The sequence below is a fragment of the Pinus tabuliformis genome, chromosome J (assembly GCF_031772625.1).
Source record: "Pinus tabuliformis cultivar Carrire ecotype Pingquan chromosome J, CPIR1, whole genome shotgun sequence".
Taxonomy (NCBI): Eukaryota; Viridiplantae; Streptophyta; class Pinopsida; order Pinales; family Pinaceae; genus Pinus; species Pinus tabuliformis.
This window is the reverse complement of record NC_142295.1, coordinates 1078980850-1079006784: the sequence shown is the minus strand read 5'-3', so window position 1 is coordinate 1079006784 and position 25935 is coordinate 1078980850. Positions and strand designations below refer to the sequence as shown.

General features: G+C 34.7%; 1 pseudogene; it reads right to left on the bottom strand.

The window, feature by feature from the left end:
• Positions 1–638: 638 nt before the first annotated feature.
• LOC149230709 (subtilisin-like protease SBT1.7 pseudogene) lies at positions 639–3369 on the bottom strand (annotated as a pseudogene).
• Between the last annotated feature and the right edge of the window lie 22566 nt (positions 3370–25935).

Sequence of the window (25935 nt, the reverse complement as noted above, 5' to 3'; positions counted from 1 at the left end):
AGTTGTGGTCCACATTAATTTCTTTCTCTTTGATATTTTATTTAAAATGGTTATTGAAATATTATTTTTCTCTTAGTTTGAAATATTTTATTTATGGTATAATATTTTGAGTAATTGACATAAATGTTATTATCTTTTCTAGCCTAATTCAATTTTAAGATATGACATGGAGCTCATAATAAGTATTTCATTACTTCAAACCTTGTTGTCGAATAATGTTTTGATGACCAAAACACTTATATATAATTAATTCTCAAATTATATATAAATAATAATAAATTATATTTTCGCCAAGAAAACTTTGGATTGATGGTGCCAATGGGTACTTACCTACCAAAAAATAATACATTATATTTTCATATTATTTAAAAAATATAAATAATGATGGGTATGAAATTTAATTATCATGTTCAAAGAAAAATTAAAAGTGAAAATAACATAAAAAGGTTCATTCGAGGTAGTTTCAGTTTTATGAGAGAGATTGAAAATAGAAACCCCACATATATAACTGTATAAAAAGTTGTCAAACTCGCATCTTTACATTTCTAATATTTGCACAGTCACATTTGCGTTCGTAATAATTGCATGAAGTGAAATGCATAGTCTAACAACTTTGAAAACATTTGCTGTATCAATTTTTATTTTACTGGCAACAGGATATTTTCATTTTACAGGGAATAGGAATTGACAGATAAGCATGCAGAAGATAATAGAGTGAGGTAAGCCTATCATAATTGGAAGTTGAACACCCCGCGGTATCGTGTCGTTGTACCGACGTAAAAACAAAACAAAATGCATTACATCTTCATGGATGGCTTCTACTTTTATTCAAACTAGAGGGCCACATACGAACAACTGGGCCAGTCCAGTGGAGTAAGGTAAGCCTACAATGACTGGAAGTTGGAAGACCCCGTGGTGTCGTGTCGTTGTACCGGCGTAAAAACAAAACAAAATGCGTTACATCTTCATGGATGGATGGCTTCTACTTTTATTCAAACTAGAGGCCCACAGACGAACACCTGGGCCAGTCCACTCATTCTTCATCACTCCACTGTCCAGGCTATGGCCACAGGACTGCGAACAACTTGCGTTCCGCCCTTCACGCATTTCCACAATATTTGACCGAACGCTTGGCGTCCTTTAGGTTTGTGGTCAGCTGCAATTTTGCTTTCAAATGTCACTGTATAAGTCGCCTTCTGGTTTTGCTTTTCGAAGGCGAGCGTCGTTGGCTGCACGGTTATATTTACGTTTTCAGGGCTCTCGACTGCCATTTCATATACAGACGGTGCTCCTCCAACGTTCGTCACGGTTCTCCTCGTAACACGAACCAAACTACGCGGCTTAAACACCACGGAGAATGATGGGTAGTTGAGATCTCCTGGCGCGGAGAGTAATTTGGGGCAGGATGTTGCCTGCCTTGTCAGAATATGAATTTGCTTTGCTGTGTAATTTAGGGTACACAGAAAGCTAACGTAGTCGTCCATTCCAAGATCATAGAGGAGACCGGGATCCAAGGCAGCATTGGGATTCACATGACCCGCGCCCATTGCAAAGGCATTTGCAGGTAAAGCGGTGAATGAGTCGCTTATAGGGCTTTTGCGGTTGTCGAATAGCACGGAAGATGTCATGAGAGCCGATTTTATTGCAGCGGGTGTCCATGCCGGATGAGCAGCGCGTATAAGCGCCGCGATGCCGGTCACATGAGGGCAAGACATCGAAGTCCCAGAGATTATGTTGAAATCTACTCTTTCCTTGTCGGTGTACGTTGGCCCCACGTGCCCTGTCCACGCCGCCAATATGTTGACTCCCGGAGCAATCAGGTCCGGTTTAAGGATCTCCGGAACGACGGTATTCGGTCCTCTGGACGAAAATGCTGTTACGACCGGAGCTCGTGCTTTACCAATTACAGTCAGCCCCTCCAATTTAATAGTTGCCATAGGATTTGTGCTCGTGTTTATATAAGCTTTTATGTATTCCCCGGCCTTGGGACCCACCATGGTCGCCGGGAACAGATTATGACTGGTCGGCGAATAGTCTCCATCTTCATCCTGATTAACCAGAATCATCCCCGCACCGCCGGCTCGTCGCACGACCAGTCCCTTTTCTATAATATCGACTTGTCCAAGATCACAGAGTACAATTTTTCCACGGATCATATCGGGATGAAGGCTTCCATCAATGCAGAAGTTTGCATACTTCTTACTCGACGCTGTTTTCCCGTATACCAAAGGCAATTGCTCGTTGGCCAGAGACAAGTCTTTGTTGAGGGCGAAGCCCATGTAGCTTTTGCCGTTGCCAAGCACGACGGGAGCCGGGAACTCTCTGTTGATGGTGCTGGCCAGTGGCGCCTACGGTGGTTATCCATGGCGCCGTGTTGAAAATCTCATAAGGCCCTGAATTACCGGCCGAACACGAGACAAAAACACCCTTCTCAGTCGCTCCCAGAGCTCCAATTGCTATAATATCATCATAATAAGCGGCATCACTAACTATGCCGAGCGATATGGATAGCATGTCGACTCCGTCCGAAACAGCCGCCTCCATTCCCGCAAGCACATCTGAAGTTACGCAGTCAACCGCCCAACAGACTTTATAGACGGCCAATCGAGCTTTGGTAGCCATACCTCTAGCCGTCCCTGGGGCGAAACCAAGAAAGCTGGAAGCAGGCACCTCCGATCCGGCCGCAGTAGAGGAAGTGTGCGTACCATGTCCTTCGGCATCCCGAGGAGATCTGTAATCGTCTTTTCCGTGGACACGACCGTACTGGGCTTCATATCCTTTGACAAAGTAACGGGCTCCAATGAGTTTTTTATTACAGTGGGACGCATTGAAGTCGGAACCCACTTCACACTCTCCCTTCCATTTCGCGGGCGCGGGAGTACTTAGGCCATGATCGCTGAAGCTCTTGCTCTCGGGCCATATTCCTGTATCCACCACGCCCACGATGACGTCATCACCGTAATGCGACAATGGCCATAGACCATCAGTAGAGCTCAACCCCAGAAAATCCGGGGTCCGAGTAGTATGAAGCCTACCAACAGAGTCCGGCAATACAGCCAAGCATCCATCCATATTCAGCATAGCTTGAACGCCTGTGCTGGTCAGCTTGGCAGAAAAGCCATGCATCACCGTATCGTACATGTATAGCATAGCAGTGGGATCCGATTTGGATCCTGAAACCCGGTCTATCATTGAAGCGTACCAGTGTTGGTGGAGGCTGAAATGATGGGGTTTCATGGATTTATCCATGTAAACAATATACGATTTGATCTCCTCATCCTCACTAGACGTAGCCAACGCCGGTGAAGGCAACACTAAACTAATGATCACCAAAACAATTGCGCAGTTACAAGCCTTAATAATCTCCATATCACTAGCAGCGATATGATACAAAATGACAGCAATGAAATTACGCACAAAGAGGGACTCAATCCCTGGAGCTCATTCCTTGCCGAGAATTCATGCGATGCATGTCCAAAATTTATAGGAAAGAGCGTGTATAATATTCCATGTAAATTCCATGTAATTGAGAAATATTGTTGAATCATGCTTCCTGCTTGACAAAAGAAAATGAGAACGCGTTTACATAAAGAGATGATGGGATATCTCTTTATCCCATCATGAAAGTGAGAGAAACATGATGTGGAATATTTGGTCGAAGAACAACTACATTGGTTTTTAATGGATACAGGGTTTTAGATGCCATTTTTAGTCAATATGTCGTGTTCGAGGATACTGGGGTTTTAGATGCCATTTTTAGTCAATAAAATTTCCACGACCTTAACGGGGGAAGAGCCGTGGGACATTAAATTGGGCTCGCGTTCGGATCATGTTTTAGCAAAGGATAAGGTGGGAAAAGTTCAAAATATTTAGGATTATTTTATTTTATTATAATTTTTTATTGATATTATTATTTTTGAATTTTTATATATTTATTTTATTAATTCAATTTAGACTTTTTAATTTGCGGCGGTATTTATACGAAATGTCTCGCTTATAGGTATTTTCTTCGGCAAGAGCTAACCAGCCATACATTGGGTATTAAACGCCCTTATGTAGGCTGGCCAGCTATGTATGCTATGTATGTCATGGGGGCGCTGCGTTTATCTCCGGCGGGCACCTTTATCGCCTTTCCGGCAGCCGGTGCGGGACCCACCAATGACATAGCCATCTGATGCAAGTACCAGTTCCCGCCGCACCCATTTCAAATTTTGTTTACCGCCCCCGCAACTCTAATGTTCATGGCAAATGAAACCGGGGATCAAGCTGAAAGTTGATCAATCCCTGTGCCTGTGACCTAACATGGAAAACTGACCATCCCCTTACACTGCACTTCTTTAATATTTGATTGTTAGCAAAGGAAAATGAGCTCTCGTGCCCGCTAAAGACAAACATGGCAAAAGCCCGCTGCCTCGAAAGCCAGCAAAAGCACCAACGCCTCATTTTCCCCTGCCACTACCAAGGTCTGCGGTGGGTTGTTGGTCATCTTGGTTGGATACGTCGGAGGTTTTATGTTATAGGCAACCTAGCACCGTTATTTGTCGGGAGGAGTTGATCCGATGGAGGGAGATCTATGTTGTACATCATTATTTCATTTGAGCCGAATAATTGTTGTTTATGTTCCTGTTCTTTGGTTAGTTGTGGACTGCTCGTCTTTATGGATTATAATTTCATGAAATACCTCGATACTAACCGTGAATTGTTTTGGAGCGTCTACATTTAGAGATCTTCGGTTCTGGGGTAGATGGAGTGCTTTTCAAATGAACTTTTATTCATTTTAATAAAATTAGCTTCCAATTAAATGATTTATTCATTTTCTCTTCCGTCACCATCCTTGAAGGAGACGGATCTGGCGTCAACACCATCAAACAGGTTGACTTCACTCCAGACACTGTTATTCTCATTAAACTCATTATCTTTTCTTATTCATCTAAGGAATTTTAGCAGCGCTCTAGTTCTGCATTAATAGTTGAATAGCCAGAGAAAACTTTCTAAAGGATGTTATGGGAAGTTTGATCCGACACAGGACAGTTGTGATTGTGTCTGCCCATGTTGTGAAAAGCCTTTGAAAATCTTGGAGACATGTAGTTTTTATAATTGTAAATGGAAGTACATGGGTATGGTGCAGCAGATAAGTGCAAGTGAATCTGAACCTCCTAAAAGATATATCAAGAGAAATGGCAAGAGAAACGACAGTGGCCTGGGAAACTCAAGAAATGGTTTTTTTCTTAATGTACCAGAGACCTAACAAATTGGAGGTTCCTTGAGTTCAAGGTCAAGAAAATCCGAAGAAGGAGCTCATTGATCGCTAAATTGATTTGGTTGCTTTGCACCAACTCAATGTTGCTTCTGATTACTGCTCTTTTGGTAGTTATGTACATGAAAATGACTTTACATTGTATAGGATGTGCAAGGGTTTTGCAGGAATGTTTAATGTTTTGTTGCTTTTTAGAGCGATACGAACATTTGAAGGAAATGCCCTTGGTTTTGGATGATCCAAGAAGTTAAAACTCCATGTTTGATAGGAAGTCTTCTGCTTATTAAATCTGAGAATTTTGGATAGCCTTGCCTTCTTGGACAGATTTTGCAATTTCACAATTTTTTCTGGTAATAGTTTTGTTAATATAATCTCGTTATATTTTATAAGATTCTTATTTTGACTCTGAGTGAAGATGTTTTAATGAATAAAATATTAGTGGTTCATTTGCTTCAAATAAACCGCATTTGGTTTACATTGGGCTATTTTTTGCCTTTCTCTTTAGAAATATTTTTTTACTTGTTCTTTTCCCCGGAATTAGTCGTTTTTTAATTCCATTTGAATTTGAAGTTAATATTTGTGATTAGGTTTTTTCTTTTTTAGATTATATAATTAAGATTTGGTTATTTTTTAAGTGGTAATAGTTTTTAATATTTTTCCATTATAGTCTAATGTTTGGAATTGGTGAAGAATATGGGGAAGTTATAGTTATAAGATAGTACTCAAACTAAGTCATTTATAATCATGTTTAAATATGAAAATAAAAATAAAACAATATCTAAAATAAAATAGAAAAAAATATTTATAAATATAACATTATACATAATTAATATTGATTAATTATTGATTTTGTTATATTAATGTATAAAGTTTAAATGGATTTGATATGGAAGAATATATGTTGTGTTTTTAAAAGATAATAAGTTTGAATTTATTAACTTATCTTTTTAAATATTAACCTCCAAATAATTACATAAAGAATATATATATATATATATATATATATATATATGAGAGATTTAAGTATATTGTTATATCATCTCGCATTATAATTATTTTTCAATTTTTAGAATTGAAATACTAATGTGAAGTAAAAACCATTGTTATTCATATACACATACTTTTATAATGTTTATTTAATATATGTTGGACTTTCAATATTGTTATTCATATCAACACAGTTTTTTAATATTTATTTAATATAAGTTGAACATTTAACTCTAATCAAGTATAATGTGTTATTTAATTAAATTTGGTTTTTAAAATATTTCATTTTTGGACATTAATTTTTTTAATAAATATATAATATTTAAAAAAAAATTATTATTTTTAATATATAAAATATAGATTAGAAAGTGATAATGTATAATATTAAATATTTATCGTATAAAAATGTTTTATGTTCAAAATGTAATGTCAAGAATATAAATTCAACATAGATATAGGTTAGAAAATTAGATAAAGTATAGTATTAAAACATTTATTTTATTAAGGAATTTTATGATATAAATGGAATCTTGTAAATACAAATTCCAGTATGAGATAAAAATAAATAAAGTTTGCTAAATCATGGTAAAATTACATTATAGTTCTAAATATTTCCCATGTTTGTTTCAAGGAAGATTTTGGGTGCATTTTTCACTTGGGGAATATAAGCTTAAATTTGGCAATATGTTTATTATAGATGATAATAAACTTAAGGAATTGACTTGTTGGTGGAGGCAATTATGGAAACTATGTTGTCCATCTAAAGCAAGCTTATTTCAATGGTGCATTTTGGAAAAAAGAAGATGCTTGGTTGGGCCTAGTTGGTGTGTTCTTTGTAAAAATGGTGAGGATACCGTGGAACATATTTGTCTTTTTGGCCCCTTTTCTTTAAGTGTGAAACTCAGTAAGAAATTATCTAGGTATTCACACAAATTGGTAAGGAGTGGAACCAAGTTGATTCTAATGTTTCGAAATGGCTAGCTATCCAATTGTTAGTTCATTTTAGTCATGGTCTATTGTGCCATGTAAATATTTTGGTGTTGTTCATGTCTAAACGAATTACACCCTCGGCATTGTTGTTGTGACTATATAGTTGGTCATGATCCAATTCTATTGAAGATTCTAAAAATTCAAGCAATTTCTTTAAACAGAGTAAAAATATAATTGCAGAGAAAATAAAATCACTTATAGCAACACAATATATCCAGTAAATGCTCCAAAGGAATAGCATTCTATTACTATTGTTTCTTTCGAGTGTTTCTACATGATTTATTCTCCTTACATTTAGCCATTAAAAGCGGTTTGATGGATAAAAACTGACGATTGGTTTTTATACCAAATTTTATGTAAATTATAAGTAAATAAATAATATGAAAAGTAATTGTTATTTTATACTAAGTTGTCATGCATCAATTATCAACATAATCCCCCTTGATGTTGAGAAAACTCATTTCCCTATATGCGCAATTTCTGTATATGGAATCTGTGCATATACGGAAGATATGCGCATGTCTTCCGTATATGCCCAATTTCCGTATATGCCCAATTTCCATAATCTGCCTCATTTCTATTTGAAGCAACAACACCTCTCCCCTGCCATGCAATAGCCTCTCTGCTAGAGCTAACAGCGCCACTCCCCTACCATACAATATACCCTTTTCCTTTTTGGAAATTGCCCCTCTTTGCTCTGTTCCCGGGGTTAGAGTCCTGGTGCTCAATTTGCATGACGCTTACAGCCTTACCCTCCCGTCCCTCGAACCATACAATTACTACCCTCAATTCCTTTCCCTTCTCCCTCCCCTTTGGCTTGTGTGCCTTTCGCTCTTCTCTGTCCCTCGCAATCGCCAAGCCTCTCACTAGCTTATCTCCCTTCTCTCCTTCCACCTTATAGGTTTGGCTGGCTAAATTAATGGCCTGGCCTCCCTCATATTCCAACCCCTGGTAGTCCCTTGTGGTACCATTTACAAGTTCGACCTCACTCCCCTTCCCTCCCTACATGTCCAAATCTCTCCCTCCTTTATCCCTTCCCTCCTCTTTATTCGAACGTCTCATTCCCCTTCCATGTAAACACACAGGAAACATTTCAATTAACAAATATCAACATAATCCCCCTTGATGTTGAGAAAACTCATTTCCGTATATGCGCAATTTCTGTATATGGAAACTGTGCATATACGGAAGATATGTGCATGTCTTCCGTATATGCCCAATTTCCGTATATGCCCAATTTCCGTATATGCGCAATTTCTGTATATGGAAATTGGGCATATACGGAAGATATGCGCATATCTTCCGTATATGCACAGTTTCCATATACAGAAATTGCGCATATACAGAAACTGGGCATATACGGAAATTGGGCATATACGGAAGACATGCGCATATCTTCCGTATATGCACAGATTCCATATACAGAAATTGCGCATATACGGAAATGAGTTTTCTGAACATCAAGGGGGATTATGTTGATAATTGATGCATGACAACTTAGTATAAAATAACAATTACTTTTCATATTATTTATTTACTTATAATTTACATAAAATTTGGTATAAAAACCAATCGTTAGTTTTTATCCATCAAACCACTTTTAATGGCTAAATGTAAGGAGAATAAATCATGTAGAAACACTCGAAAGAAACAATAGTAATAGAATGCTATTCCTTTGGAGCATTTACTGGATATATTGTGTTGCTATAAGTGATTTTATTTTCTCTGCAATTATATTTTTCCTCTGTTTAAAGAAATTGCCTGAATTTTTAGAATCTTCAATAGAATTGGATCATGACCAACTATATCTACATAGTCACAACAACAATGCCGAGGGTGTAATTCGTTTAGACATGAACAACACCAAAATATTTACATGGCACAATAGACCATGACTAAAATGAACTAACAATTGGATAGCTAGCCATTTCGAAACATTAGAATCAACTTGGTTCCACTCCTTACCAATTTGTGTGAACACCTAGATAATTTCTTATTGAGTTTCACACTCAAAGAAAAGGGGCCAAAAAGACAAATATGTTCCACGGTATCCTCACCATTTTTACAAAGAACACACCAACTAGGCCCAACCAAGCATCTTCTTTTTTCCAAAATGCACCATTGAAATAAGCTTGCTTTAGATGGACAACATAGTTTCCATAATTGCCTCCACCAACAAGTCAATTCCTTAAGTTTATTATCATCTATAATAAACATATTGCCAAATTTAAGCTTATATTCCCCAAGTGAAAAATGCACCCAAAATCTTCCTTGAAACAAACATGGGAAATATTTAGAACTATAATGTAATTTTACCATGATTTAGCAAACTTTATTTATTTTTATCTCATACTGGAATTTGTATTTACAAGATTCCATTTATATCATAAAATTCCTTAATAAAATAAATGTTTTAATACTATACTTTATCTAATTTTCTAACCTATATCTATGTTGAATTTATATTCTTGACATTACATTTTGAACATAAAACATTTTTATACGATAAATATTTAATATTATACATTATCAATTTCTAATCTATATTTTATATATTAAAAATAATATTTTTTTTTTAAATATTATATATTTATTAAAAAAATTAATGTCCAAAAATGAAATATTTTAAAAACCAAATTTAATTAAATAACACATTATACTTGATTAGAGTTAAATGTTCAACTTATATTAAATAAATATTAAAAAACTGTGTTGATATGAATAACAATATTGAAAGTCCAACATATATTAAATAAACATTATAAAAGTATGTGTATATGAATAACAATGGTTTTTACTTCACATTAGTATTTCAATTCTTAAAAATTGAAAAATAATTATAATGCGAGATGATATAACAAATTAAAATATACTTAAATCTCTCATATATATATATATATATATATATATATATATATATTCTTTATGTAATTATTTGGAGGTTAATATTTAAAAAGATAAGTTAATAAATTCAAACTTATCATCTTTTAAAAACACAACATATATTCTTCCATATCAAATCCATTTAAACTTTATACATTAATATAACAAAATCAATAATTTATCAATATTAATTATGTATAATGTTATATTTATAAATATTTTTTTCTATTTTATTTTAGATATTGTTTTATTTTTATTTCATATTTAAACATGATTCTAAATGGCTTAGTTTGAATACTATCTTATAACTATAACTTCCCCATATTCTTCACCAATTCCAAACATTAGACTATAATGGAAAAATATTAAAAACTATTACCACTTAAAAAATAACCAAATCTTAATTATATAATCTGAAAAAGAGAAAACCTAATCACAAATATTAACTTCAAATTCAAATGGAATTAAAAAATGACTAATTCCGGGGAAAATAACAAGTAAAAAAATATTTCTAAAGAGAAAGGCAAAAAATAGCCCAATGTAAACCAAATGCGGTTTATTTGAAGCAAATGAACCACTAATATTTTATTCATTAAAACATCTTCACTCAGAGTCAAAATAAGAATCTTATAAAATATAACGAGATTATATTAACATAACTATTACCAGAAAAAATTGTGAAATTGCAAAATCTTTCCAAGAAGGCAAGGCTATCCAAAATTCTCAGATTTAATAAGCAGAAGACTTCCTATCAAACATGGAGTTTTAACTTCTTGGATCATCCAAAACCAAGGGCATTTCCTTCAAATGTTCGTATCGCTCTAAAAAGCAACAAAACATTAAACATTCCTGCAAAACCCTTGCACATCCTATACAATGTAAAGTCATTTTCATGTACATAACTACCAAAAGAGCAGTAATCAGAAGCAACATTGAGTTGGTGCAAAGCAACCAAATCAATTTAGCGATCAATGAGCTCCTTCTTCGGATTTTCTTGACCTTGAACTCAAGGAACCTCCAATTTGTTAGGTCTCCGGTACATTAAAAAAAAACCATTTCTTGAGTTTCCCAGGCCACTGCCGTTTCTCTTGCCATTTCTCTTGATATATCTTTTAGGAGGTTCAGATTCACTTGCACTTATCTGCTGCACCATACCCATGTACTTCCATTTACAATTATAAAAACTACATGTCTCCAAGATTTTCAAAGGCTTTTCACAACATGGGCAGACACAATCACAACTGTCCTGTGTCGGATCAAACTTCCCATAACATCCTTTAGAAAGTTTTCTCTGGCTATTCAACTATTAATGCAGAACTAGAGCGCTGCTAAAATTCCTTAGATGAATAAGAAAAGATAATGAGGTTAATGAGAATAACAGTGTCTGGAGTGAAGTCAACCTGTTTGATGGTGTTGACGCCAGATCCGTCTCCTTCAAGGATGGTGACGGAAGAGAAAATGAATAAATCATTTAATTGGAAGCTAATTTTATTAAAATGAATAAAAGTTCATTTGAAAAGCACTCCATCTGCCCCAGAACCGAAGATCTCTAAATGTAGACGCTCCAAAACAATTCACGGTTAGTATCGAGGTATTTCATGAAATTATAATCCATAAAGAAGAGCAGTCCACAACTAACCAAAGAACAGGAACATAAACAACAATTATTCGGCTCAAATGAAATAATGATGTACAACATAGATCTCCCTCCATCGGATCAACTCCTCCCGACAAATAACGGTGCTAGGTTGCCTATAACATAAAACCTCCGACGTATCCAACCAAGATGACCAACAACCCACCGCAGACCTTGGCAGTGGCAGGGGAAAATGAGGCGTTGGTGCTTTTGCTGGCTTTCGAGGCAGCGGGGCTTTTGCCATGTTTGGCTTTAGCGGGCGCGAGAGCTCATTTTCCTTTGCTAACAATCAAATATTAAAGAAGTGCAGTGTAAGGGGATGGTCAGTTTTCCATGTTAGGTCACAGGCACAGGGATTGATCAACTTTCAGCTTGATCCCCTGTTTCATTTGCCATGAACATTATAGTTGCGGGGGCGGTAAACAAAATTTGAAATGGGTGCGGCGGGAACTGGTACTTGCATCAGATGGCTATGTCATTGGTGGGTCCCGCACCGGCTGCCGGAAAGGCGATAAAGGTGCCCGCCGGAGATAAACGCAGCGCCCCCATGACATACATGGCATACATAGCTGGCCAGCCTACATAAGGGCATTTAATACCCAATGTATGGCTGGTTAGCTCTTGCCCTCCGATCCGGCCGCAGTAGAGGAAGTGTGCGTACCATGTCCTTCGGCATCCCGAGGAGATCTGTAATCGTCTTTTCTTCCGTGGACACGACCGTACTGGGCTTCATATCCTTTGACAAAGTAACGGGCTCCAATGAGTTTTTTATTACAGTGGGACGCATTGAAGTCGGAACCCACTTCACACTCTCCCTTCCATTTCGCGGGCGCGGGAGTACTTAGGCCATGATCGCTGAAGCTCTTGCTCTCGGGCCATATTCCTGTATCCACCACGCCCACGATGACATCATCACCGTAATGCGACAATGGCCATAGACCATCAGTAGAGCTCAACCCCAGAAAGTCCGGGGTCCGAGTAGTATGAAGCCTACCGACAGAGTCCGGCAATACAGCCAAGCATCCATCCATATTCAGCATAGCTTGAGCGCCTGTGCTGGTCAGCTTGGCAGAAAAGCCATGCATCACCGTATCGTACATGTATAGCATAGCAGTGGGATCCGATTTGGATCCTGAAACCCGGTCTATCATTGAAGCGTACCAGTGTTGGTGGAGGCTGAAATGATGGGGTTTCATGGATTTATCCATGTAAACAATATACGATTTGATCTCCTCATCCTCACTAGACGTAGCCAACGCCTGTGAAGGCAACACTAAACTAATGATCACCAAAACAATTGCGCAGTTACAAGCCTTAATAATCTCCATATGATACAAAATGACAGCAATGAAATTACGCACAAAGAGGGACTCAATCCCTGGAGCTCATTCCTTGCCGAGAATTCATGCGATGCATGTCCAAAATTTATAGGAAAGAGCGTGTATAATATTCCATGTAAATTCCATGTAATTGAGAAATGCTGTTGAATCATGCTTCCTGCTTGACAAAAGAAAATGAGAACGCGTTTACATAAAGAGATGATGGAATATCTCGCTGTCAGTTGCATTCGACTGAGAGAAACATGATGTGGAATATTTGGTCGAAGAACAACTACATTGGTTTTTAATGGATACAGGGTTTTAGATGCCATTTTTAGTCAATATGTCGTCTTCGAGGATACTGGGGTTTTAGATGCCATTTTTAGTCAATAAAATTTCCACGACCTTAAGAGGGGAAGAGCCGTGGGACATTAAATTGGGCTCGCGTTCGGATCATGTTTTAGCAAAGGATAAGGTGGGAAAAGTTCAAAATATTTAGGATTATTTTATTTTATTATAATTTTTTATTGATATTATTATTTTTGAATTTTTAGATATTTATTTTATTAATTCAATTTAGACTTTTTAATTTGTGGCGGTATTTATACGAAATGTCTCGCTTATAGGTATTTTCTTCCGTAACTAATCTATTTTTAAATTAATAAAATATAAAATTTTATTTATATAAATATATTTCTAGCTTAATGTAATTTAAATAGATAGTAAATTTAAGTAAATAGTAAAATGGAAAATTTTTGGAAAATCATTTCTAAAGATTGATGGTGAAAATTACACCAAATACAAATTATATAAGTGGAAAAAATTTAATTGGATTCTTTTTATATGAGATATTTAATATGATTTTAGAGTTTTTAATTCGATTCTTTTATTATGAGATGTTTTATTTAAAGACACTAAAATATTAAATTTTAAATGAAGTTTTTTTTATATATTATTAGTGTAGTTATGTTTACTATAATATGTTTAGAGATTTGAACTTATATAAAAAGGGAAATAAATTATAAGAAAATAAATTATTCACTAAATCATTTAAACTAATATTTTTTAACAATAAAAATTTAATAACAATATTATTATATCATTTTTATTATTTTAAGTATACTAAAACTTGATAAATAACAAATCTCATATAATCAAATTTAATATGGTTATATATAAAAAATTTAATGAAAAATAATTTTAATATGGTTATGTATAAAAAAGTTAATGAAAAATAATTCTATAAAAAATGTTTTTTAATTAAATTTAATAAAATTAGATAAACAATATATTCCATAAATTAATATGCATAGTGAAAATATTATTATATAATGAGATTTTTTTTAAATAAAAAATTAGAATAAATTTCAATATGAATAGGAAAATAATCCATCCATTTATAAAATAATGAATGGTGTCATTATTTAGATACTTCATAAAATAACTTTTATTTTTCATATGTAATTTTTACTCTCAAATATTTTTTATCAAGTTTTAATGAATAATATAATAAAAACTAATCCTCATACAAATAACTATTTTAAATTATTATTATTATTTAAACATAATTTTTATTTTCTATTATGTATTTCTTATCTTAAGACTATTTGAAATTTCATAAGTTAATGTAAATTAAACCCGTTGTAAACCAATTACTTTAGATCAATATTATAATAATAACTCAAATCTAAAAATCCTACTTACATATTCCAAGTAATTGTTCGTAATTGTTGACTTACTTTAAATCACTATCATAATAATAATTTTAGCCTCTTAATTGTTGACTTACTTTAAATCAATATGATAATAATAATTCAAATCTAAAAAATCCTATAAATTTGTATAGAAAATAACATATTCCACCTAATTACTGAATACCGTGTGGCATATTTCGCTTTATCGGGAATAACATGTCCAATATTCAATAACGTTCTCGAAGGCATGAAACACGATATTTCGCTCCAGCAATCAACACAAAGAGAGGGTGTGGAACATTAAGCTCCATTGTGGACCGCAAAACAATTAAATTGAGTTTGAATGAATGCGATCTTTTGTGTGTGGGGGGACAGGGTTCTACAGGCCAGTTTTGTCCGAGAAAATTCCACCACCTATTTACACTAAACCAATATCTATATGTTTTATTATTAGTCCTAGCCGTCACGGCATGGACGGACCATTAGTAATTGAATTAAGTCTACAATAATTGGAAGTTGGAAGAGCCACCAACAATGGGAAGTTGGAATTAAGTCTACAATAATTGGAAGTTGTGAGGGGACAGGCCAGCTTTGTCCGAGAAAATTCCACCACCTATTTACACTAAACCAATATCGATATGTTTTATTATTAGTCCCAGCCGTCACGGCATGGACGGCCTATTAGTAATTGAATTAAGTGTACAATAATTGGAAGTTGGAAGAGCCACAGAAGCTACTGATGTATGTGTTCACATTTTCATGGATGGATTCCACTTTTATTCAAAGAAAATGCGCCACATCTTAATGGATGCCTTCTATTTTTATTCAAACTAGAGGGCCACAGCCATAAATTGTAGGGATTGACAGGAAGCGTGAGAAAATGGAGTGAAGTAATTATTACAGGTTTGAAGACCCACTAAATGGAGTGAGGTGATTATTGCAGGTTTGAAGACCCACTAGTACATAAACATAACAAAGTGCGTCTCATCTTCATGGATGGCTTCTACCTTTATTCAAACTAGAGGGCCACAGGCGTAGTCATCCTATACGAACGACCGGGCCAGTCCTCCTACACAATAATTATCGTGATGGGCCACCGGACTGCGAACAACTTGCGTTCCACCCTTCACGAATTTCCACAATACTTGACCGAAGGCTTGACGTACTTTAGGTTTTTCGTCAGCTGCAATTTTGCTTGCAAATATGTCACTGCATAAGTCACTTTCTCATTTTGCTTTTGGAAGGTGAATCCGGTTCCAGTGATCAAATTTGAAGGGTTGGTCTTAATTTTATTTGGAAGGGCATATATTTATCTAACCCTTCAAAGATGAAAAGTTATAAAAAAAATTATACTTCTATTAACAAGTGTATATTAAATAAAAAAATGCCAAAATGAAATGGTGCCCTGAATCTTTAAAATTTAAAAAGTGGCTACATTAAAACACTATAAAATCTTAATAGAATTTAGTAAATAGGTAAACATTTTCTCAAATTCTATTGAAAAAAGCTGACCATATGTTTCTTCTATTCATTAGATAATCTTCAAAAATATTTGAATTTACATCATTGAAAATATAAATCTATTTGCACAATGGAAAAAGTTTTTTTAGTTTCATTTGTTTCTAATTTATACTATCTGTTTTGTTAAGCTTGAAACAATTTAAAGCAAACCAAAAAAATAAATATATACCTTCAACAACCAAGGGAATTGAACTTTTCTCTTAACATTGCTCAATCAAAGAACACTATCAATAGACTTTCATCTCCATTAAAAACTTCAAGTTTTATAGATTCAAAAAATTATGTAATTAAAAGGAAAGTTTTCCACATCTAATAGGGAAATATTGTAATATGTAATACACATCTGCAGTGTTGTTGTTGTATGGCTTGGTTGGTCATTTTTGTTGTTGTTTAAGAATGGTTTTCAAATTTGGTCCTTACAATGAATTCAAGTTTTGTTGATATCTTTATCTAATAATGCGGTTTCTTTTCGTTGATGTCTTTTTCTAATAATATGGTTTCTTTTCATTAACAATGTCATTTAATTTTTCTATGATTTCAACATCAACTTAAAAACCCTTCATAGCAGTAGCTACATGGACACCCACACACACAACTTATTTCCTAGATGTCGAATGGAGAAAATGAAGCGGGAGACACAATAGTAGTTGTATGGATAGCTGTTGGCATTCTATATCTTTTGGAAGACCAACCAGAAAAAGAAAATTAAGTTGCCGCCGTGTAGGCACACCAATCTTATGTTGTGTGGTTATTAAATAGCCCTGGAGTTTTATTCTAACACTTCTGCCCAGTTCAAAACTCTACATAATTTTATGGGAAGCACACTTATTACTTCTCAATTTTTTTTATAGCATTCATTTCTATGTTTTCAAAAACTAGAGAGTTAGTAAAGAAAAAAAAATTAAGATAAGAGAAGAAATACACAATGCTAGGCTTAATAGTAAGCTTGATTACAGTAAGTTCAAACGGAAGAAATGCTAGGCTTTTGTAAGAATTATGGTTGTCACTCACGGAATCATCTAAAAATAGAAAAGAGATGGTAGTAGTTATTTACAAGAATATAAAAAAACGTTTGAATCACTAAGTGTAGTTACCACCATCTAATGGCGTAATTTCATAATTGAATAATCTTGTCTGAATGGTTGTCAAAATTGAATAATCTTGTCTTAATGGTTGGTTGACAAGAAAGAAAGAAATCGCTGCAAATTAGGAAAGAAAATGACAACAGAAAATGTGGTTATGATGTAAAAGTGTCAATATTATCACTTTAATCTATTTTTAAACACGATAAAATTACATCTTTAACTATTTTATTTCATTTATTACTACAAAATGAAAAATTATTCATTTATTACTATAAAATGAGAATGTATTCATTTCTTACTATAAAATAAGAATTCAAATTAATAAATAGATTACTTTGTCTATAAACTGAATTTCACTAAAAAGAAACCCTAAATAAAGAACCCTATTGGTCTTATTATGCTATCTCAAGATTTCCACGTTGAACATCAACATTTCAAAGTAATGATGTCTTCATGGAAAATGTAAGGAACCCTATCGGCCTTATTATACTATGACAAGATATCTACGTGGAACATCAAAGTAATGTCATGAATATGTGCTCATAAAGGTAGGATGGAAGTTTTTTTCATAGCAGTAGGATGATTAGTAGTACTCGAATATATTCGGCATGATTAGTACTCGAATATATTCGACATCCTCAAAGATGTAGTAGATGGTAGTAGTTATTTACAGGATGAAAAAAATAATTGTGAATCAGTAAGTCTAATGAGGTAATCTCATAATTGAACAATCTTATGTTAATGGTGAGTTGACAAGAAAGAATAAAATTTTACAAATTAAAGAAAATGGAGATACCACCAAAAATGTAGTATGTGGTTATGATGTAAAAATGTCAATAATGTCACTTTAATCTATTTTTAAGCACTGGACAAGTATGAAAAATATCGTTTCAAAATTTGAATTGCATACCTATTGAAGGCCATTGATTGGGACCGTGAAATCGCTGTCCTCTGTTGACGCTTCAAAAGCTTCATAACTCCCCTTCAATATATGAAAAAATATGAAGTGAAATACTTCAATAGATTGATTTTTCAGAGTTGAGCAGAGCAATATGTAATTACAAGCAGAAGTAAATATAAGGAGACAAAAATCCACATCAAATCTTCCAGTTGAACGGAAAGATTAAGAGATTCTGCTTGATACGGAGTATAACCTTGATGGTTCTCATTCCGCAACAATTTCATCATTTCCTTCTTAGGAAGGGCAAAAAGCCCTCGACTTTGCTCAAAGACTTAGACCAAAAAAATCTTCATCGATGACGTGATGGAAGATATAAAAAAAATACAGATTCTACACTGACTATATAAAGATCAATCAACCATTCCATAAATAATAATTTTAATTTTTTCCACCTAAATCAATGAACTGAATGAAAGTTGAAAATTAAAATTGAGAGTTAAAATACCTTGCGAACTTGTTCTACACATGACTATATAAATATCAATCAACCATTCCATACATAATAATTTTAATCAGTTTTGCCTAAATCAATGAACTGAATGAAAGGCCAGGGAAATGAAAGTTGAAAATTATAATTGAGAGCTAAAATACCTTGCGAACTTGTGCTGCACTCGCCGTAAGGTTGGGATTGGAAAAATCAATGCAAGCAAGATTCACAGGCTCAGAATAATCTACCTCAGTCATCCTTAATTTTGTCTTTTGTCATTTGTTTCTTTTAAATCTCTAATACCTTCAAAATATGCATGTTCATGGATACCAATACATAGCTACTTCTCCTATGCTATCAATGAATGCGAAAAGAAACTTCCGTTATCAACGAGTGCGAACATAAACCTCATATCATCACTGCTAACTCTATCAGTGCTGCCATTATGAGTGATGCCCTGGGAATGGATGAACAACCTCCATTACGTCCCATTGCACTTTCTTGAGTGTTGTCAGAACCTCTTGCAGACTTTAGAGTGTTACATTAGTCAAAGAACTGGATTTTTTTGAAATGTCCTACAGACACACAGCGCTTCATTGGGCATTTTACAATATTATTTCAATTTTTTTTGAACTTGTAAAAATCAAAATTTAAATTTCTTTTAACTAGTAAATTTTGCTGAGCACTTCTCTGACGTGCTAGAGGGCTTCCAAAGAGCTGTGATGTGTTCAAATTTGAACACTGCTTGCCTCCATTGTTATATTTACATTTTTAGGGCTCTCAACTGCCATCTCATATATACACAGTGTTCCTCCAACATTCGTCACGGTTCTCCTTGTCAACGAACCAAACTATGTGGCTTAAACACCATCGAGAATGAGAAAGTGTGTGTCTAATATTCCAATGTAATAAAAGATTAATTAAATTTGATCAATTTTATTATTTTTAAATTTGATGTTCATAAGGTCTTAAAGCACTCATTGATGGGAAGTCATATGTTAAATTCTCCACCCTTATCGGGGTGATATATTAGACATCTTGAAGATGTAGTCCTGCCAAACTTAACAAAAAAAATTATAAATAATAAATACCATAAATTAATTATATAATCAAATTTAATGCTAATATATATAAAAATTTTAATAAAAATAACTTCAAAGAGTAAAAATTTTATTATATATTAAAAAAATTTAAAATCAAAAGTTATACGAATGAAAAAATTATCTATTCACTAATAAAAAATTATCTTATGATACTACCATCATTTAAATATTCTAAAAGATAGTTTTTATTTTCTATATGTGATTCTCGTCTCAAACTTTTTTTGATAATATTTCAAACAATAACATAATAAAATACTTCATTTAAATATTTTATAAAATAAATTTTATTTTTTATATATAATTCTCATTATTTTATTATATATGATTTTTATAATTTTTTATTTTCCCTATGTGATTCAACTCTCAAACCATTTTTATGATATTTCAACCCATAACAATGTAAACTTTGAAACGGGAACTATAAACTCAAAACGGGAACTCTGGCCAAAAAACATCAAAAACAGTGCTAAAAACGAAAAGTGTGTCTACTGGAATGATGGTTTTTTTTTTAGGGCCAATTTTGAACATGTTTTAAAAATGGCAGTGAAAACACAATTTTCGTGCAAAATATAGCTTGAAAACGAAAAAGTGATTATACTGGAACGATGATTTTTTTTTTTATGGTCAATCTTCAAAATTTTAAAAAAATGCTAGTAAAATGATTTAACAACATAAAAGTGACTCATAACTTCTCATTTAACACCATATGGAAATCAAAAATTTTATTTCAAGAGACGATGCATACATCAGTTAGATAAACTATCTTAAACAATTATTCAAAATCACTCATATTTTCTTGCACGCCATCAGAATTCACATCTTCAGATGAGTCACTGGATGCTGATGAAGATGTTCCATATTCTTCTCTTTCATCACCTAGTGCCCCATTTGAGTCCACATGCATGCCCATCATTTCAGGTTTCAAAATTCTTCTAGATCTATGACTGGTTTCAATAGACTCCCATCTCAATACTGTTCCTTCTAGTAACAACCTTTTCAGAATCTCTATCGTCTTGAAACGAAGAGTTCCCCTCTTTGTTAAATTGAAGTCATAAACAAGTATGTCAACATCCTCCAATTTCAATATGTCTGTGCGGCGACGATTTATATTCGTACCCTTTCTTTTTCTCTTTCCGCCATTTTTTTTGTCAACTACCATCTCTGGCTTATACACACCATTGAATGGGTGTGTATTTGTGGCATACCAATGTACTTCAACACTTGTAACATCCTCATTTTCTGTAAAGACCTTTATAACTTTAGCAACCCAAAATGGATAGCCATTGAGATCTCCATCTGCTAGCACTGCGATCATGCAACCCTCCTTAATATCCTATACTGAACCCCTGTAAAGGTCTTCCATGGCTTCACGTTGTGTACGAGATCTTCTGGAACCAATATACATCTCTCTTTCCTCTGCCTGTGAAGAATTAATGATACCTTGAGATTGTTGCTGTTCAACAATGTTTATTTCCTCATGTGCATTCGACACATTTTGTGACCAAATAAATGGATTTTTCAAAGGTATATCTTCATTTGTTCTTGTTGAAATGATATCACTTTGATTATTGAAAAATGACTCCCACCAAACTGAATCAGTAATGTCAAAGTACTCATATGTATATCTAATACATTTTTTAATTTCTTCTAGGCAATCAAAATAATTTATATCTCTGTTTTGTTTGCGTGCATTATGAACTTCACCAACTGATTGTAATAACAATATTTTCGATGCAAATATTGGATGATCTGGAATGAACTTCAAAAATTGGAAACCTGATGACGGTGCCCATTATGTAGTAGTTGAATACTTCTTGCCCCATATTAGTGTTTTCCCATCAACTTTTTTGATACGAAATTGATGTTGGAAGCTAATGTCATTAAGTTGTTCAATGCATTTCCCCTCGCCATATGATCCCATAATAAACCTTCGCATGTCAACAGTTTCTTCCAACACATCAAAAGTAGGCTCTGGCATGTATGATTTCTTAATACATTCAATTAATGATGGCAAGCTCCCAGCTTCCTTCCTCCTCAATGTGACTGAAAAATGACTGAACATCTGATCAATATGGTCATGAATGTGCCCAACAAGAAGGAAACCAACCTTTACCTTCTGAAAAATTCTCAATTCAACAAGCATGTTTAGATATCCAAAAACAACCTGATTTTTGTTTTCATAGCAAGTGTTGTCCAATTGTAGATACAAAACTTTAGGAAGATTACCAAACCAATGAGAAAGCACATCATGAATTATGGTTATGGTCAGATTTGCATCATTATGAATATTTGGAGCTGTGAAGTACACCTTGGCAACATTTTCCCATTGAAGACCATACAATCGACCAAGTGATATTGAATAAAATTTTCCTCCTGTAAATTTTTGGGTGTGTGAACAAAATTTGGTAAAATTGTTTTCTTCTGGTCCATACCATCAATTATCAAACCCAAATATTTATTCGGATTATCATAACACTTCTTTCGATGCTTGTACAACTTTTTCCATTCATTTGTTTGTTGTTCGCGATGCTCCTGAAGTTCTTTGACAATTGAATCTACACAACATAAAAGAAAGCCATTAAGAAATACGTTTTCATACTTGATGAATATACAATCTTAAAAGTTAAAGTTATGAATGCCTACCTCTTTCTGACCCTTCACATTTGTCCCTTTTTTATTTAAGAGAAGCACATGTACTGCAAATCCCCATCCTTGTCTTCTTAGGAATACAGACATTATTGAATTCTTTCTTCCATATCTTCACAAAATATTGATATGTAATAAACCGGCCATGTCCCTCAGCACCTTCTGCATATTCTTTGTATAAATTGTAGATTTCGCGTCTCGAAAAATTATCTGGAATATGTATTGTCTCTTTATTTGGCATACACTCTCCATGCTTTGAAAAGAAATCTTTCATCCATGACATTGTAATGTTTGATAATGGCCCAAACTGTCTTTTATGACATATTTCAGAATAAAATGTGGGATCCTTTTCCAAATTTTCTTGAATTCTCGAGAGACAAAAATTCCCAATCGAATGAAACATTTTGAAAGCTTTTCTATAGATAAATAAAGTCTTAATATGATAATCATAACCTGACAATGTAGATTGCATGCACCCAAATAAATATGAATTTTGCATGCTTTTATTCATTGAAAAATATCTCTTCCTGCTCTCAAATGCAAATTTGAAATCCATATGTTTCAAGCAATATTTTTGGCAACATTCACTTGAAATGAGTGTGCTAATAGAACTTCTTCTCGTCAGATATTCTGCTCTACCCCTTGTATAACTAGATCATCTTGCATTGATACGAAAAGGTCTGGTCCTACTCCTCGATACAATATTTCTTGGCAACATCTCCATCATTAGATCATAATTTGTATAAGGATTTTTATCATCATTAAGAGGAATGTTATCCACACTATGATCAATTGTGCTTTTCAAACACTGACTTGGAGGATATTCTTCATCTTCCCCTTCTTCAGTGCTACTGTCATAGTCCATAGAATTCGGACTCATTGGAAATTTTGACTCGATGTTTATTGGATATTCTTCCTCATGTGCATTTTCATTGCTGCTCTCACGGTCCATAGAATTAGGACTAAGTGTATCATCTTGTCCTTCATCACTGCTACCTTTACACTTATTAGAATTAGGACTAAGTGCATCATCATGTCCTTCATCACTACTGCTCTCATAGTCCTTAGAATCAGGACTAAGAGGACATTGTGACACTCCATTCTTTTGAAATTCATCATTGCGCTCTTCATCACTGTTGCTCTCATAGTCCTTAGAATTAGGACTAAGTGGACACCGTGACACTCCATTATTTTGAATTTCATCATCCCGCTCTTCATCACTGCTGTTGTCATAGTCCTTAGAATTAGGACTAACTGGACACCGTCGCACTCCATACTTTTGAAATTCATCATCCCGCTCTTCATCAAAGCTACTTTCATAGTCCTTAGAATTAGGACTAACTGGACACCATGGCATTCCATACTTTTGAAATTCATCATCCCACTCTTCATCAAAGCTGCTCTCATAGTCCTTGGAATTAGGACTAACTGGACACCGTGACACTCCATACTTTTGAAATTCATCATCATGCACTTCATCACTGCTGCTCTCATAGTCCTTAGAATTAGGACTAAGTGGACACTTTGACACTCCATTCTTTTCAAATTCATTATCACGCTCTTCATCACTGCTACTCTCATAGTCCTTAGAATTAGGACTGAGTGGACACCGTGACACTCCATTCTTTTGAACTTCACCATCTTGCTCTTCATCACTGCTGCTTTCATAGTCCATAGAATTAGGACTAAGTGGACACCGTGACACTCCATTCTTTTGAACTTCACCATCTTGCTCTTCATCACTGCTGCTTTCATAGTCCATAGAATTAGGACTAAGTGGACACCATGAGACTCCATTCTTTTGAAATTTGTCATCAAGCTCATCATCACTACTGCTTTCATAGTCCTTCGAATTCAGACTAAGTGGAATCTGTGACTCTTTATTTATTTGAAATTATCCATCCCCTCTTTCATCAGTGCTGCTCTCATAGTCCTTAGGATCGGGACTAAGTGGAAGAATTGACTTTCTATTCATAGTGGAAGAATTCCCACTATATTCATCCATATGAATAGAGTTGTTACGTGATGAAGATGTTGATGCTGTATAAATCGAAACTTCACTATCAAGACAATCCATCCCTTTCAAATAGAAGATGTTGAATGATACAAATGGAGAGTCTCCTAAAGATATTATATAGCTTAGATAAAAAAAATTTCCCTCCAAAAATTTCCCTCCAAAAAAATTTCACGAAAATATTTCCCTCCAAAAATTTTGCAACCAAAAAATTTCGCGAAAATATTTCCCTCCTAAAAGTTTGTGAGATATATTTCACTTCATTATTTTATTATACAATTTAATAAAAATGTAAACTTAATTCTTTTTATGAAATAAATCATTAAAGTTAAAATTGTAAACTACAACTTCTACCTTTTAATAGTCGAAGTATATGATTTTTACTAAACAATTGAATGTTTTTTTAAATTTTTATAATAAATTTAGAAACAAGGTAATTCCACATTCACCCCACTATAAAACAATTCCAAACTGTTCGCTTTATCATATTTTCATTCATCGCCATAAAAAAATTAACATGTTAAAATTTATTAAAACTAATTAATCCCGCATTCACCGTACGATAAAACATCTTCGTAGTTTCACCTATATATTCCATTATCACTATTACTCACGTTACATCAAGGTTTGCTGAGGTTCGTTAAAAGACTTGGAGCGAATTTGTGGAGCAGCTACATTGAGATCAACAGCATATTCAACAAAGAATTTCCGCAATTGAAAGGTCAATTAAATTTTTTTCCTTGAAATTTCTCATATTAAATTAGTTTAACGAAGTAGATTTCTTTTCAAACTTAAAATTTTTTGTCAACCAAATTAAGAAAAAATTCCGTCATGAGCATGGTCGGACGAGGGCAACCCCATCCTGCAATCGACCAGCCACTAGATTTTTTTTTATAAACTTAAATTTTTTGTCAACCAAATTAAGAAATATTTTCGATGTGAGCATGGTGGGCCCAGGGCAACCCCATCCTGCAATCGGCCGGCCACCCACTCCCTCCGCACACCCTTCCGATCCCCTCCCCAAACTCAGCAACCCCTTTCCCCCACCCCTCAACCCCCCTTCCGCCTGACCTCCCTACCCCACACGACCCTCACCCTACTTCCCCCCTGGGTGCCCCCCACTAAACCTACCCATAACCCATACACACTCCTCCCGCACCCCATCCTCCCTACCGCCCCCTGCCCCCTACCCTCCTTAACCCCCTTCCCATTCCCAATGCCCCCACACCCCCCTTAACCCCACCCCCCAATAACCCGCTGCCCCCTTAACCCCCCTCATACCCGCCCCCCTTAACCCCCCGCTCTCCCATACCCCCCTCCCATTACCAACCCGTCCCCACCCCACCCCCCATATGCCCTCCCCCCTTAACCTGCCCCCCCATACCCCCCTTAACCCGCCCCCCCTACGTGCC